The sequence below is a fragment of the Peromyscus californicus genome, unplaced genomic scaffold (assembly GCF_007827085.1).
Source record: "Peromyscus californicus insignis strain IS unplaced genomic scaffold, ASM782708v3 Scaffold_13__1_contigs__length_99412109, whole genome shotgun sequence".
Lineage (NCBI taxonomy): Eukaryota > Metazoa > Chordata > Mammalia > Rodentia > Cricetidae > Peromyscus > Peromyscus californicus.
This window is the reverse complement of record NW_026294424.1, coordinates 71321370-71337972: the sequence shown is the minus strand read 5'-3', so window position 1 is coordinate 71337972 and position 16603 is coordinate 71321370.

Genomic DNA, 16603 nt, shown 5'->3' with positions numbered 1-16603 from the left:
CTTCACTGGCTCCACCCCCTCATCCTACCCCTACAGAAACCATATCGGGATCTTGTAAAAATTTAGGACTCCAAGAGCCTAGGAACCTGTGTCCGTCCCGAGGTTGAATTCTATGATTAAAAGTAACTCTTCCTTGAAATAAGCCATGCCTGCCTTGTTTTATTTGCCTTGGTGGAGGCAGATGGTGGGCAAACACTTCAGCCATGCCTGCTGCATATGAATGTACCCTGCCTCAACAGAATCGCAGTGACTGCTGACAAGCTGTCAATTTTCCTGGAAGAGGCAGCAGAGTTATGCAGGCACTCTGTGAAAATGCATTTGAGTCAAATGCGCCTCTGACCTTTTGCCTCCTGTCTAGCACAAATTCCACCATTCTGAACACGGTCGGAGCGTTCGCCCATTGCCTGGCTTCACCTGCACAGACAGGGTTTACCTCTGCTTTGCTGTCACCTCAGTGCCGTAATGCTCCCAACACCAGCTTTTTTTTCTTAATCCTCTCATCCCTTCTCCTGCACAGGTGGGAATGCTCCCTCCAGCTGTTTTGAGTGTCTTCGCCAGCAACACATATTCCAAACTCACTCTTACCCAGAAGCTCTCTGACTTCTGCCTCCCTCGGTTCCCTCTCTTCTCCTCAGATCAGCCTTCAGGACCATCCAGACTCCTGACACCTGAAGTTCCACACAGAGCACACTTTGCTCATGACATTTAATGTTTGCGGCCCAGGAGAGGGCTTAGTGTTCTTTGATCTCAGTATGGGAACCGCTGCACCGCAATCTTTACTCAAATGCAAGTCCTCAAATATAATCACACCTTTTCCTCCCGTCTTCAAACTTTTTTATTTTGCTTTTTCTACACAGAGAGATGGATGAGAGAGGGAGGCCTGTTATCTGGTCAGGTCAAGAGATCTGGAAGTATTTGGCCTCCAGCCTGAAAAGACTGCAGTGTGCCATCTTCTCCTTTCTGCTTTAACAGATTCATCTGTAATTTAAGGGGACTGATCCACCACAGTTTGTTCTAGTCAATGATATCAGTTTCCATTAATTTCCTTTTTTTCTCAAACATGAGTCTTTTATTCACATGAGGCTAATAATGAGATTTTTTCCCCTTTCTCCTTTGCACACCTGCACACCACCTCTCAACTGGGTGAGTAAAAAGAAAAGCAATCTGCAACATAGCTCGCTTGCTTTCCTTTCCAAATGTTTATCAACGCTTCAAGGGGCGCCAGGCAGCCTGCCCCTTACCGGCATGTTTTCACAGATCGTGTTCGTCACGTTAGCCAGTCTGCTAGCATTTTTCAAACTGAAGCAATCAAAACTCACAGAGACGAACACAAAAGTCAGGCTTAATCCAGAATGTTTCCTTGCATTAGGGGAGTTGTGTGTGTAAATCAGCCAAGAGTATGTTGTTCCTTTTCTTTGAACCAGGCCCACACTGACCATCCCAGCTCTGAGAGTGCCCTTCCAAGCTCCTGATTTGATGACAGGCTCAGTGTCTTCTGTAGGTTTCACTCTTTGTGAAAGTTTGCTTGTTGGCTTTGGTTATCACTAGTGTTCCTGTCTTCCTTTCTTCTCTGTAATGTGTCGACTCAGTGGTCATGTTATCCTGTTCGATCTCAGAGCTCTGATCTCTAAATTTTTCATCGATACATTAATATATTATATACAAATGTAGATTTTTCACCACTTATAATTTTAAAAGAACTGTGTACATATTGATATTAAAGTTTAGTATATGATTTGGGCATGGTTACACACCCTGGAATCCCAGCACTCAGAAGCCAGAGATGGGAAGATTGCCATGAGTTCAAGGCCAACCTGGACTATACAAGATCCCATCAGCCAGGGCTACATAACAACACTCAAAGGAATAATTGTAATTAAAACATAAGATTAACTACCTTGTCTAAGAAAACCAAAGTAGGGAATAACTCTAATTTTCTCACATAGGCACCCTGTGTTGAATCTCCACATGCATGTATTTTTAGAGATGGAGAAAAGGTTAGTATAGAAATATCTCAGTCAACTATAAATACATTTTTTTCCAAAAAGAAATGTTTTATGACATTCACAAAAGGAGTCCGGCTACACTCTAGTTGTATCAAACAATTGGTTAATTCAATGAAGTTGCCAAAAAAAAAAATAGCAATCAATTCAGCGAAAAGAAAATCAATCATGGAGGTTGTTTGGTTGTTTTGTAGACAAAACAGTCAGTGGAGTGATTGAATTTTTCACTTTTCAATGAGTTGTTTTGGCCTTGTGTGGATGCGGCCATTAACTCATTAATCACCCAGAACTCCTTGGTGGCTGAGAGAAGGAAATCATTACTTTGCAAGTATAGATCGCATATTAACAATATGCAAAAGGCCTGCCAGGGTGAATGTGCTCAGTGACCCCATTTGAGAAAAATGAGCTTCACAAATATTTTAGCATATGGAGGTAAACTCTACCTGATCTATCATTTCACTTGTAAATCTGTGTTCTTTGGTATACATTCACCAAAAATATAATGCATGGGAAATGTACATACTTAAGCCTTAAACTGAAAGGAAGTTTAATTCTTGGTGTGCTAAAAACTAATCTTTGCAGTATATCACATCTCCCTACATTGGTTTTATGCAATTTCAAAATGGAGGAGTGTCACACACATCACAATTAGCCCCCACCTATGTGGCATACATATATGCCATTCTGATAAATATGTATATTTTCCCATATGGTGTTGAATGTTAGCTTCTAATTTACCTCTTAATTTTTAATTAATTTTAAATTACATTCTAAATGGAGCCGACAGGAGTCTAATTTGCATGCTTATTTGCATATCTGTAAACACACCGCTTGCATTGTTTATCTAGTCCCTGTCCCCTCTGACACACAGAGGTTTTCCTCACCCCATGTGGTGAATTGGGACCACCAGCACATCAAGGTGCCCTCTAAGTCTTGACAAGACCACTCTAATCCAGAATGGATGATGCTGGCTCTCTTTTCTCCACAGTGACCAAAGAGGATTCAGAGAGGCCAAGGTCAATGATAGTAGTTAAGCTATGTGCTTTCTCAGATGGATGGCAGTATCTATGCTGCATCTTTAGAAAAGAAAACTGTAGACTTTTTGCACACTGTAGAGTTTTAAAATACCCCATAGCCTGAACTCTTGAATTATTAATGCCAAATCAGAAAAAGTGTCACGTCCTAGCCATTCCCTGGATTGATGTGTTCCTAACCCAGTCAGAAGGCGACCCAGAGTGAGGGCCATTTCCTCCATGATAAATGATAGACAAGTATATTTTTTGTTTGAGCATGCTGTCCTCTGGCAGCACTAATGGCAGCTGTGGTCTGTTGGTACCTTGTCTTTTGATCACAACACACCACATCACAACACAACACACATGTAACTACAGTCAATCAAAATACAAGTCTCCTCAAAGACCCTTTGAGGCTGACAATGAGTCCAGGATTCAAAGAGATTTGTCCCCTGTACAACTTGCACCATGGGGCAGGGCTACACTGGTGCTCCTCCAGCCCAGAATGACTGATTTTCCTCTTCATTCCTGGCTCCCAAAGTTAAGGTGGTATATCTAACCATCTTGTCCTGCTATTGAAGTACCACACTTCTTGTTATTGGGGAGCTTAGTGATCACATTCAGGGTAGCACCCACCTGATTTTGCATCCTGGCCCCTCTGTGACCTGAGCAAAACCCTAACCCTCCTCCCAGCATTTTATTATCACCATATTCTGAAGAAGCGTATCAGACATGATCATCTTCTAAGGTAGTAGTGAAGACTAAAGAGGATATAATCTCCTGGAGCTGTTTTCCATATGTTCCTTTCCACTCCAGGGCGAAATAGATGCCGAGTCCCACACCTACCAGATGCTGAATGTGGTGTCTCATGACAACTAAAGGGGACAGAAATGACCTGGGGGATTATACACAGGTGGCCTGATCTTTACTCCAGGACAGGGACACCTGCTTTCTTGTCAATATACTTTCCTATCCACCCTACCAAGAGATAAGCTCTCCCTTTCTACCAAGTGTTTATCAAACTCCAGCCTGCCCTCGATGGACCAAATTCAATATTAAATGTGCCAAGATGATGGTCTTTACGGCTTCACTGTCATCATTCAATCAATCAGTCACCTGTAAGAACAGCAATGCTTTCCTACAAAATAGTCTCCTTTCCAACTAGCCAGGAAGCATTTGCATCAAACACCGACTGGTCCACAGCCTGTTGTCATTTTGCAGGATGAACCAGGATTGCACAGGAGCCCCTTGATGCTCCTCTAAGGGAATGTAGCTCCAAACTCACTGTGTGCACTACCAAGGATTTGAGTCTACCAGCAAATATGTATGCAGATAGATAGCAACATGTAAACACACCAGAGAAGTAAGGGTGGCAAGGATTTTTAAAAGTGAGACCAGGAGGAAATTATCTCAGCAAAGAGTTTGCACCCAATTATAAAACCAGGAACTCCAGAACTGCTCTTAGCTCTTCAGTATTTGACACAAAATAAAAACTCGCCGGGCGGTGGTGGCGCACGCCTTTAATCCCAGCACTCGGGAGGCAGAGCCAGGCGGATCTCTGTGAGTTCGAGGCCAGCCTGGGCTACCAAGTGAGTTCCAGGAAAGGCACAAAGCTACACAGAGAAACCCTGTCTCGAAAAACCAAAAAAAAAAAAAAAAAAAAAAAAACCACTTGGTTTATTATCAGAAATGCACTCTCCATAAAATAAGGCGATACCTCTTGCCCAAGAAAGCAGTGTTTTCAGGCACTCGGCTCTTAGAAAACTGTCTCCTACTGGCCCTCATAAAGGGAAATCTTTGAGTTTGAAACTGCCTACAAATTTATCCCATAACTGTGCCTTTCAGATAAATAAAAGGCTCAAAAATGAGTCTTCCAGCCCTTTCTGTACTCTAGCCTTTCTAGTTAGGGTACTTTTATGGACTGCCTTGTTTGAGAAAAAGAGTCTCATCTTGGAACAATCTAGGATTGCTGTGTTTGGCTATCAGAGAGTACCCTGCCTTTCCCTGGGCTGTGGTGACCAGTGTGCCCCCAGGACTTTGCCATTTGCGATCCCTGGAAAAAACACTAAGTCAACATTTGTTTTATTACCTAAACATCCTAGAACTAGAAAAAATGACAGGTGCAGGGATTATGCATGTGGCCCTGTTAAATATGAATTCTAGCTGTCACTTGCTATGCAACCTTGCAGAGTTACCTAACCTTTTAGCTCCACTTTTCCTCACATAAAATCGAGATAGTAAAATTACACCCTTAACAGGATTAAAGACTTTATGCATATGGAGGACTCAAACATTTAGCCTAAGTATTATGGACTGTTCCAAAGTAGAAAATGCCCAGGTGGATTTGTAGTCTAATGTTCCTGTTGGGGTATGCACATGGTTGTGCCCTACCTGAAATGTGTGTTTTAGATCAGACACTGCCGTGGTCTGTGCTGTCCCACAGTCTCCATCACAGAGATTACGGGAGGGAGAAAGAGATTGACACTGTTGATCACTACTCTAAGCCGAGCACCAGGAAGGTTTTTCACACACACACAATCTCATTCAACCCTCCCGCACAGCTATTCAGTGAGGCAGAAAGAGATCATCCATGTCCAACAGCAAGCTAAACCCAGCCATGACAGAAAATCATGTCGCATGCCCACTTGCTAGAACTCACCCTCCAAAAGCCCTCCCAGCAGCCCTCTGAGTCTCCAGAACTGACTCTGGTCATGCAGGAAGGAAGCCTGTTTGTCAGGCGACTACTATGTCTACTGAATGCTACTGCTGCTTCTGCTAGGCACAGATCTCTAAGGGACCGCTGCCAATTCTGCTGGTGGCTTGCATGTCTGTCCAAAGCCACCACCTTTTCTGGGCACTAGCCTTTCTTCTATGTGCCACCATCACTGTGGAGAAGCTCCTGGCACCTCCTGCTGGTACCAGATGCTCATCAAGGATCATTAGTGTGGCTGTTCCATGCCTTTTTGCTATGCTTAAATGTCCGTGGGGTGTGGGGGAAGCCTCTCTGTCCATCCACATTATTGCACTTCTCTAGCGGTTTGATATAACAGGGATGCCCATGACTTGATGTCTCCGATGCTTAAGAAAAGACAATTCAGTTATTCTCTGTCTCAAGAACACAGAAACGAAAAAATAAGGACTGGGTTAAAGGTTTGTCTGACCCTCTGGACTACTCAGGAAATTGCTTTTGTCTCTGAATCCTGGGACTTGCCACTGGACCAGCCTACAAGCTATTTTACAGTTTGGAAAACATTTGAGGATGCCATAATCACTTTATTAATTTATTTAAAAAGATTTCTTCTCCCTCAGGATAGAAACAAGTAAATGCTACATTTGTCTAAGTGTCACTCTGTGCTTGTTGTAAACATTAATAATATCCCCAGAGAAAATACGGGGATAGGGTGATAATAGCATATCCTGAAATGATAAAGTAAATGCCAGCTCTGGGGCAAACAGAGGCAGTGACAACATTTCTGTGTACCTGGGGGTCAGCGACTTAACCTTGCCTTCCTCATCCATAAAATTAAGGAGTCAGACCATCCTGTCAAAACTGAAGAAACAGAGTTCCTGTATCTGGAGGCCTGGTTCTTAGCAGGAGCTCAACAAATAGTATCCATTTTCTTTCCATTATCACCCATTTGTAACTGTACCTTGGATATGGACGTTGGGGCTCAGAGTCACCATGAAATCATTCTGGAATCATTTGGCAGGTGTGGGATGGGGGTCACTGATGTGTAGCCTCGTGTTTGATCACTGGCCTGTTATGGGAAATGACGTTACCAGATTCCTGTTCATAGAGGTTCCCACATTTTTGGTGGGGAGATGTAAAAGAATGAAGAAAACCTTTAAAGAACTACATCAAGAAACAGTATCACCCCCTGTTATTAGGGGCCTGCCACAAGAATACGAACAATGTTAGGGAAAAGATGGAGAATTAGAAATCCAGGCAAAACTTCAGTAGAAGAATAAAACTGCCTAATGTCCACCAAGTCTCTGTGACGCTAGGGAGACCAGGATGGAGGGCTGCTAGTGTGAACATGAGGAAGGACAAGCATTCTCTGCTGTGGGGCAGGGCGAAGGGACAAAACAACCTAATCTCAACTGACATCCCCCCTACAAGAAAAGTCTTCAAAGTCAGAGATTAGCTGTTTCAGTGAGTAGTGGGTTTACTGCTAAAATCCTCTGTGAGTGAAAGGGGTCTGGGGATATATTATTAATTATTGTTATAAGTGGTGAGTTAGTAAAAACAGGTGCCAATTTCAAGTTGGAGCCTAGGGTAATACTACAGAACACTCTGAAGACACAGAAAGCAGACACGTGGCCAAGTGTGCAATACAACAGTTTAGAGATGCACCGGGAGGCTAGCAGCAGAGTGGTGGAGCCAGATGGTGCACAGGAGAGGGAAGAGAGCCAGCCGGAGCTTCCACCATGAAGAAACCAACACCAACTTGTGCCAGAAAGCCTATTTCTGCCATTCCGTTTTCCTCAGTTCTCTACTGTCACCTCCACCTAAAGGCAGTGCCACAGAGGGACCAGGACCTACCCGACCACAGTGCTGAAGAGAAGTGGAGAGCTGTGCACCAAACTACTATGAACAGAGAAAAAAAAACTGACCAATGGGCGCAAATGTACACATGATCACTTTAATTGAATTCATCAGTCTTATAAATTATTTTCCCATAATAAAAATTTCCTGCAAAAAATATTATAGACCTTTAAAAGAGTTAACAGATGAGAGTCTTTGTGCAAAAAAAGGCCTATCCCTCAGCCTCTGAGATCTGTACTTGGAATAAATGTGCTACTTTGTCAGGATAATACTTCCTCAAAACGATGAGTTGGAAGACTCTCTTTCTAGATGAATATCACCACTAATAAGGGTGCTCCAGGACTGAACAGCGGCTGAAGGATGACAAGAAAATGAATGAGAGGCAGGGACAAGCAGAGAAGACTGTGGCGGGTCATAGGAAGGTCCTTGGCACCTGGGACAGACAGGGTGGGGACCAAGCACCCTGAAATCCCCTCCTGGATATTTTGCTCCAATGCAGTCTAGTCCAAGCTGCCTCCGAGAGGTAGGAGAAGCTTGTGTCTCCTGTGCATTTTCAAAAAGGCTGCCTATCTAAAGAGTCACCAGGCTATTCCATGTCTCACTAATGTCGTCCTTCAACTGTTAGAAGCAATAAACAAAATCCATCCTTGAAAGGTCACCTTTAGATTGGGGTAGAACACTGGAGGGGTAATTAAAAGCAACAGGGGCTTTAGCTCGTGTGTAAACCACAGGCAGGAACTGGAGACATGACCTTGACTGCATGGAAGCATTGGACTTGGTGTTCTCTGCAGGAAGATGAGATGATTGGATGTTAGTCAAAATTCTTGCTTCTCTGGGGGTCACTGAACATTGCAACCAACTTCAGGAGCACTGCGCCCCCTAGTGAGCAGAAAGTGGCACCAGTGGTCATCACTAAGGAAGTTTTTTGTTGTTTGGGGGGTTTTTTGTTTGTTTGTTTGGTTGGTCTGGTTTAGGTTTTGGTTTTGTTTTTCGAGACAGGGTTTATCTGTGTAGCTTTGCACCTTTCCTGGAACTCACTTGGTAGCCCAGGCTGGCCTTGAACCCGCAGAGATCCTCCTGCCTCTGCCTCCCAAATGCTGGGATTAAAGGCCTGCGCCGCCACCACCCAGCAATGAGGGGCAAAACTGTTTTTATTCTTTGAAAATTTCACACATTTATATTATTTTGATCATATCCATCCATCACTGCCTCCCTCTAACTCCCCCCTAGTGCCCTTCACCCTGTCCCCTTCCCAAACTCATGTACTCTTTTTTTTTTAATTTATTGTTCTTATAACCCCCTGAGTCTAATTAGCACTGCACATATGAACATATATGTGGGGTCATTCACTGGGGCATGTTCAATCTACCAATGTATACGTCCCCAAAAGGGAGTAATGCTCCCTTCCTCAGCAGTCATCAACTGCCAATAGATGCTCAGTTAGGGGTGGAGCCGGGGTGCCCCTTCCCATCCATATTGGAATTGTGGCTTACTTGATGTTGTCCAGATCTTGTGCAGCAGCTACAGCTTCAGGGTACAATAATCTTCCATCCAGAACTCAGCATTCCACAGCTCCCTCCCCGTCCACTGGTTCCTACATTCTTTCTTTCAGTATGTCTACAGAGCCTTTTGTGAAAGACTCATCTACATGGGTCACTTATTCTCAGCACTATGACGGTTTATTAAACACATGAACACACACACACAAAACACACACACACACACACACACACACACACACACACACACACACTTTACAAGGAAAACTTAAAAATTAAACCCAAAGCTGACTCTGGCAGTTATGGAAGTATTATCGATTAGAGCTAGTACTAGTAACTTTCATAGAAATCAATTTATAAATGCAAAAGGTTACGACATGATACCACACTAAATCCTCAATTTTCCATTAGCACATACATTTATACGTGATCATTACTGAATATGTGCCCTGTGCCAGACAGGCCTTGGTCTATGTACTGCACATGCACCGCCGTGTGTTATCCTCTCAACAGACTTTTCACAGATGAGAAACTGAAACCCAGAAAGGTCCGTTGACTCTCCTAAGGTCAAACCGCTAATAGGAAGCAAAAATGTAGAATCATGACCTTGAGCCTTAGGAACCACGCTCTACTGCCTCTGTGATGAGTACAACACAAAGAAATGAGAGCAGATGTCTTCAGGAGGAAAGCCAGGAGCATACAGTTGCAAACACATATTGCTAAAGTGTTAAGTCTCTGCTTCAAATAACACTGAGCTTCCTGGAAGTTATGCAAATCACTTTTATACTACAGCATCCTTTTCAGAACCGCGGTATTTGCAAATACGGGGTTATGATCCTTTATGAATCGTGAATTACTTTTGTGTCTTGACAGGGCTGTGCCATGAGAGGGCCAGGTATTTGACAAAGCATCATTCTGGGTGTGTTTGTAAGGGTATCGCCAGGTGAAATTAAGAGTGGAAATTAACCTCCTTACGGTGGGACATGTCCAATCTATTGAAAGTCTGATGAGAACAAAATGACTGGGCCTCCTTTGTGTCAGGGCACTTCTTGCTAGACCAATTCGAGCTGAGCTGAAACGCTAGCTTTAGTCTCCTTTCAAGCTCAAGCAAAAACCTCAGCTCTTCTTGAATCTCCCACTGGCCACCACTAGACTTAAGAAAGTCATATGACAAGATATCAGTGGCACATCGCCACCCACAACACCACCAATAACACCAACATCAACATATCAATAACCACCACCACCACCAATAACAACAACAATACCAACAACAATATCAATAACAACAACATCACCAACAATAATACCAACAACAGCAGTATCAATAACAACAATACCAACAATACCAATAACACCAACATCAACATATCAATAATCACCACCACCACCAATAACAACAACAATATCAATAACAACAATATTACCAACAGCAATACCAACAACAGTATCAATAACAACAATACCAACACCAATAACACCAACATCAACATATCAATAACCACCACCACCACCACCAATACCAACAACAATACCAACAACAATATCAATAACAACAATATCACCAACAACAATATCAATAACAATACCAACAATAACACCAACATCAACATATCAATAACTACCACCACCACCACCACCAATAACAACAACAATACCAACAATAACAATAATAACAACAAAACCAACAACAGCACTACACTGTCCTCATTGCCATCTCCTGAATGTTCATGCTGTGCCAGGCACTAGTCTTCACTACCTGGAGACTGTGTGGGTCATTTTACAGATGAGTAAACTGAGGCCCAGTAAACCACCCATGACTCATAATTGATGGCTCAGCTGAGAATGCAGCCGTGCCCCATCCAGCTCACTTCCTTCTGTACAAACTGGCTCTCCGTGGATAAAGCCATCTCCCACACCTAACACGGAAAAAGAGAAGCAGCATGCTTGTCGTCTCTAGACATCTCGTTAACACTAATTTTCTCCAAAATTACTTTGCCGTTTCTTTGAAAGCCATTATCTTCTTTCTCTCCCAGTCTCATAGGTTGACACTTCAGCTTGTTACTTTTGAGGCCATTTAGTCTGATTTTGCTAGGAACCGGTTCTTCTTTGTATCTCTGTTTGATCATTCAGCCACTAATAGGTATTTTTCCACAACTGCTGATATGAAAGAGATAGAAAAAAAAATGCCCCTCACCTTATAATCCCAGATTCATCTGATCTGAGCATGACTCACATGCAGAGAATTGGGAAAATGCATACATTTCTAGACTCGTTCTTCTTTTCAAATGAGAAAGAGGATGTAGAGTCCAGTACCCAAAAGATGAGCTTTGCAACTCATGAGAGCATGTGTAGGTAGACGCAGCTGCTAAGCACAGGGTAAGTCACATGCCCCCACTACAACATCCAAAAGTAAAGGAGACTGCTTCTCAGAAACCCTGGGTCCCTATTAACATATATGACTGTGTAAAAGGTAAAGTTGAAGGCACGGTTTTCTTTGAATTTTTTTTTTTAATACAGAAAGGAAATTTAAACCCATCAAGGTATAACAAGTGATCTGTGTCCTTCAAACTCCTGAGTGCCAAAGTACTAATTACTCTTACAGTGCCAGAGCTGGGACTCTGTGGCCCCAGAGTCACTCACTCCATTGCGGAGATAAGCTATCTGGGATGAGAAGAAACTTTGCAGGAAATAAACAGATAAATAAAAGTAGATCGGAGCCTATCTGCCAGGAAGCACACTTTTTGCCCAGCCATTTGCAAGAAGAGCTAGAGGAATTGGTTGCTATGCAATTACAAAGCGTTTTCTCTCCTGAGCGATGCCACCCCACACTCCTTTTTCATCCCAATTGCTGCATTTCTAGAGTACCACGCTGCCGTTTTTCTCCTTGCTGTCTAACACCAATTGCACTTCTGGGCTGCTGTCCCCACCATTGATGGTGTTAATCTCCATGGGAACCAATGTGACTCAGAGGGTCAATGTGTGCTTGGCAAGTCCTGCTACAATCGCTGCCAGCGTGTTACCATCAAGGGCAGCAGAATCCTGCGTGATCACATTTCTGTCTTGTAAATGTTGCCATGGAGTCACACAGCTTACAGACAGTGTCTCCAAGGAAAACTCAGCTTAGCACTCTGGAGCAAATGCTGTCACTGCCACCTTCTACACAAACTACATTTCTGTGTGCCCCATTCCAGAAGCCACGGAGTCCTGTCTTTGGAAAAGACTGAGGTTCTCTTGGACTTTGCTCTGTGTCCATTATCCTGAGTTGAGGTCGTATATTCTATCACAGATAATAAGAGTTATTTAATGGGGGTAGCCACAATCATGGAAATAATTGCTCTTCTTTCACTGAAACATTCTTATTCTTCTATGAGTGTGGGGATTAAGGGGTGGGTTATTGAAGGATATGAAATCTGCTTGATGGTTTTCTACAGGATAAAGATAGTAGAAGCAAGCTGTTTGGTCAGTTGGAAGGGCTCTCACCCAGTGTACATAGCAAAAGGCAAGCCAGAGATCACCTCCCATCAGTACAGATTCCAACATACATTCATATGTGAACATTTTTCTCCTTTCTAAGGTTCACCTTCTAATGACACATCACTCAAGTTGTTAGTAAAGTCCACCCACATAACTTTCATCCATGGATTAATGCTCTGCTCTCTGCAGAAACAATGTTCTCCCCTCCCTACTCCCATTGGATCTCTATTGGGGTCAGCCAATACTCAACTCTTCCTGCATCAATATCAACACCCCTCATATGGTTTGTGTGTGGGTGTGTTTCTGTATCCTCTTAAAGTCTCTTACAGACAGAAATCACATCTCATTCTGTATGCTGAGGATCTGTGTTTGATGACACACCTTTGTATGCTCTGTGATGGATTTTCTTTCTTTCTTGGTCATGCTATCCCATGTTGTTGGACTTTCTCTTTGGGACCACCAGTTCCCAAATAATGGCACAAAGACTTTTTATTCATTACAAAAGCTTGGCCTTAGCTTAGGCTTGTTTACAACTAGCTCTTATAACTTAAATTAACCCATGTATATTTATCTACATTCTTCCACGTGGCTCATTACCTCTCCTCCATAATGTATGTCTGTCTCCCTCCAAATCTTGCTGGTGAAATCCACCTCTCTTCTTCCTAGAGTCCTCTCTCTCTTTCTTCTCTAATATCACCATTCATGAGCTAGTAAATATACTGATGGTATTTTAAGGCTTAAAACTACCATCCCTGACACTCTTTGTTTTGCTCTCATAAAGTCCCTCCAAACCTTTCCCACCTAGCTATTGGTCATTCAGCTCTTTATTAAACCAATCAGGTGCCTTAGGCAGGCAAGGTAAAACAGGGACACATCTTTACACAAATATCCCGCAACAAGCCCACACTAAACACTTCTGATGCTTCTATTTTTCAAATCAGTAAGTAAATCATGGCTTCTTATTGCCTCTGTCCTCCAACAGGAGCACTAATGGGGTGGAAGAAGGCAGATTGGACCATATAATGTCTCCACTACAAAACTATTCTTCAAATATCATGCTGTGTGGTGAGGGTAATGAAGTAGCTCGGAAAGTCTATAAAAGGTGCAGTGAGTCCTTCAAACAGCCTTGAAATTCCATAGTAAAGGTGTGTTTTACAATGGCAAGAAGCAATGGGCATCACCGTACCCAACTAGCACCCAGGATGTGGGACTGGAAGGTCTTTGAGCCTGTCCCTGCACAGCTGAGAGTGGTTGATCACATCTGTGTCCTCTCTCCATCATGTTCTTTACAATATCCTACTCTAATGCCAAGGGAAGGCGATGTCCAAGCTTTTTATATGCTCCTGAATGGTTGTCTGGGTGTTTTAAATGTGGAAAGGGCATTCATAAATATTGGAACCTGAACTTCAATCATTTTTCTTCTCTAATATCACCATTTATGAGCTAGTAAATATTCTGATGGTATTTTAAGGCTTAAAACTACCATCCCTGACAATCTTTGTTTTGCTCTCATACAAGAAACATACCAATAGAAATGCTGTAGAAGGTGACAGCGTCTCTCTTGTCTGTGCTGATCATATACCAGGAGGCAGCACAGGTCTGGCATGTGGTAATTCACTCACAATAGTTGTTAACTGGTGGATAATTTTTAAATTATCCAGCGATGAGTTATCCATCACAAAATTTCAGACCCAATTTAAATTATCCTACCACTTGGTCTATTTCCTTATGACTTGGCTCATTTTCCAAATTCTAGGTCACATCTCCAATAATCAATTGATTTGCATTCAGAGAACTTACATAAATACCCATGTTTACTCAAACAAAAAATACTTTGAAACCCAAATATAGTAGAAATAGACATACTATCCTACTCCAATGTACAACTAGATAGCATTTTGATTGGAGAGCAGAATTTGAATTTGAAGCACATGCTCAGGAAGAAGTAATAGAAGGAAGCACAAAAGAGAAAAAGAACAGGGCTGTGGATTAACTCAGAGGTACAGCACTTGGAGGTAAGACACGAAGCCCTGGGCTTGATCTCAAGTATCACAAAATTTAAAGTGGGGTAGACACACACACACACACACACACACACACACACACACACACACAGAGAGAGAGAGAGAGAGAGAGAGAGAGAGAGAGAGAGAGAGAGAGAGAGAGAGAGAGAGAGAGATACAGACAGGCAGACAGACAGGCAGACACAGAGACAGAGACAGAGAAGGAAATGGAAGAGGAAAGGAGAAGAAGAGAGAGGCATGATATGGAGGGAGAATAGCAACTTCTACCACAGCTGCTCACATCTCGTTCCTTTGTCTTGGTGCAGCACACTGTGCAGACTGTGATACAGGGCCAGAGAAGATTCTTTCCCATGCTCCAATTCTGACTCTGCCCATAGCAACCTCTGTAACAGGAATCAGACAGAAAGCGCAGGCCTGGGAAATAAGGTATCACTTACGATGCTGTTTATGAAGGAAACCTGAGTTCCCCTCCAGAATCCAGGGCACTGGGAACTGACACTCCATGTCTAAAGCCAAACAGCCACGTGTCAAGTGAGAAGGAAATTTGTCCCATAGTAATCATATTTGGAAGAAAGATCCCATGGGGCCTGGGGAGGAATTTGTTTGCAGTCCTACCTAAGTTCATTTTACCAATCTGTACTAACAAGGTTCTCATCCAATGCTACCAAGAGGGAAAAAGAGTACAAAAGGTGATTCAAGAAGAAAACTATAAAAAGTACATATCACAAATAGTTTATTTAAATGTCAAACACAGACTCGTGTGTCCATCTCTGATTTATAAGCCAGCAGCAATTGCCTAAATGTCCTCAAAGCTCTCCCTTTTGTATAAAGTGCTCCCAGAATGCCTCCTTTACAATGAATGGTTTCAATTTTCTTAACATGTCTGAAACATTATGACACTTGAGCACTCTAACTACAAAGTTTCCTTTATTTTTGCAGCTTTTAATCATCTTCCAGTCTTTCTAAAAGCATTTTGTTATTTTTGAGAAAAATAACTCCTTCCGTACTTACAATTTATTCATTAAATATGTATTACAATCATATTGCAAAATTACAAGCACATTAGACAGAATGAATTTGGAAGCAAACACAGCTGATTATTGGTGGTATACAGCTCAGTTCCTAAAGTAGGCAGATTCAGCAGTGTGACATACTATTAAGAAGTACTCAGTTGAGCATGAGAGTCCACCATCAGCCTATGTAGAAATCTTGGAGATGTCTACTTCATCCAGTGACCCAGTTAAAGACCCAAACAATTTAAAGGACATGTATCTATCACCACCTCTCCACACTTGAATAAGATCCCCAGCATCAGATTTGAAAGCCTTCTACAACAGATAACCACAAACTGGATCTCTTAGAACAACACAATGTTTCCTCCAACAGTCCTAGACAGCAGATGTCTAAAATCAAGGTGTCAGTGGCTGCAATCTCTCTGAAGGTCCTAGGAGATTATCTTTCCTTGCTTCTTCAACTTCTTCAAGGACCCTGCCTCCAAGAAGGTGACCACCTTAGGCTCCAGGTACTTATGAGTATTTGGGAGACAGTATCCAATTGTTGCTGTGTCACAGTTTGACCGGTCTCCATCAACGTACCTCAAACCTGCTGCTTTCTTTTCTAGAAATCCCCTCCCTGTTCACTGACAAGTAAATTCTTAACATTCTCCACTTCTCAACTATGGCGTCGCCTCTTCTTCACTGTCCCCCTCAGCTGTGTTGGATAACCTTCCTGGCTGTTCTCTGAGCACACTCACTGCCTATTTATATAGCTCATTAGTCTTCTTTGATGGCGTTTATTTTCCTTACCTATTTCCACCTTTTCAACAACTATTGAGTACCCACTAAATGTGCCCAGTGTCTAGACAGAGCTAGAACACAATAACAGAAAAGAGAGAGGTCTCCACCTTTTGAAGGAGCATGTACATTTAATTATTTTCTACACACACACACACACACACACACACACACACACACACACACACATATACATATATATGAATCTCATTTAGTTGAGACTGGCCTCAAACTCTTCCTGTAGGCAA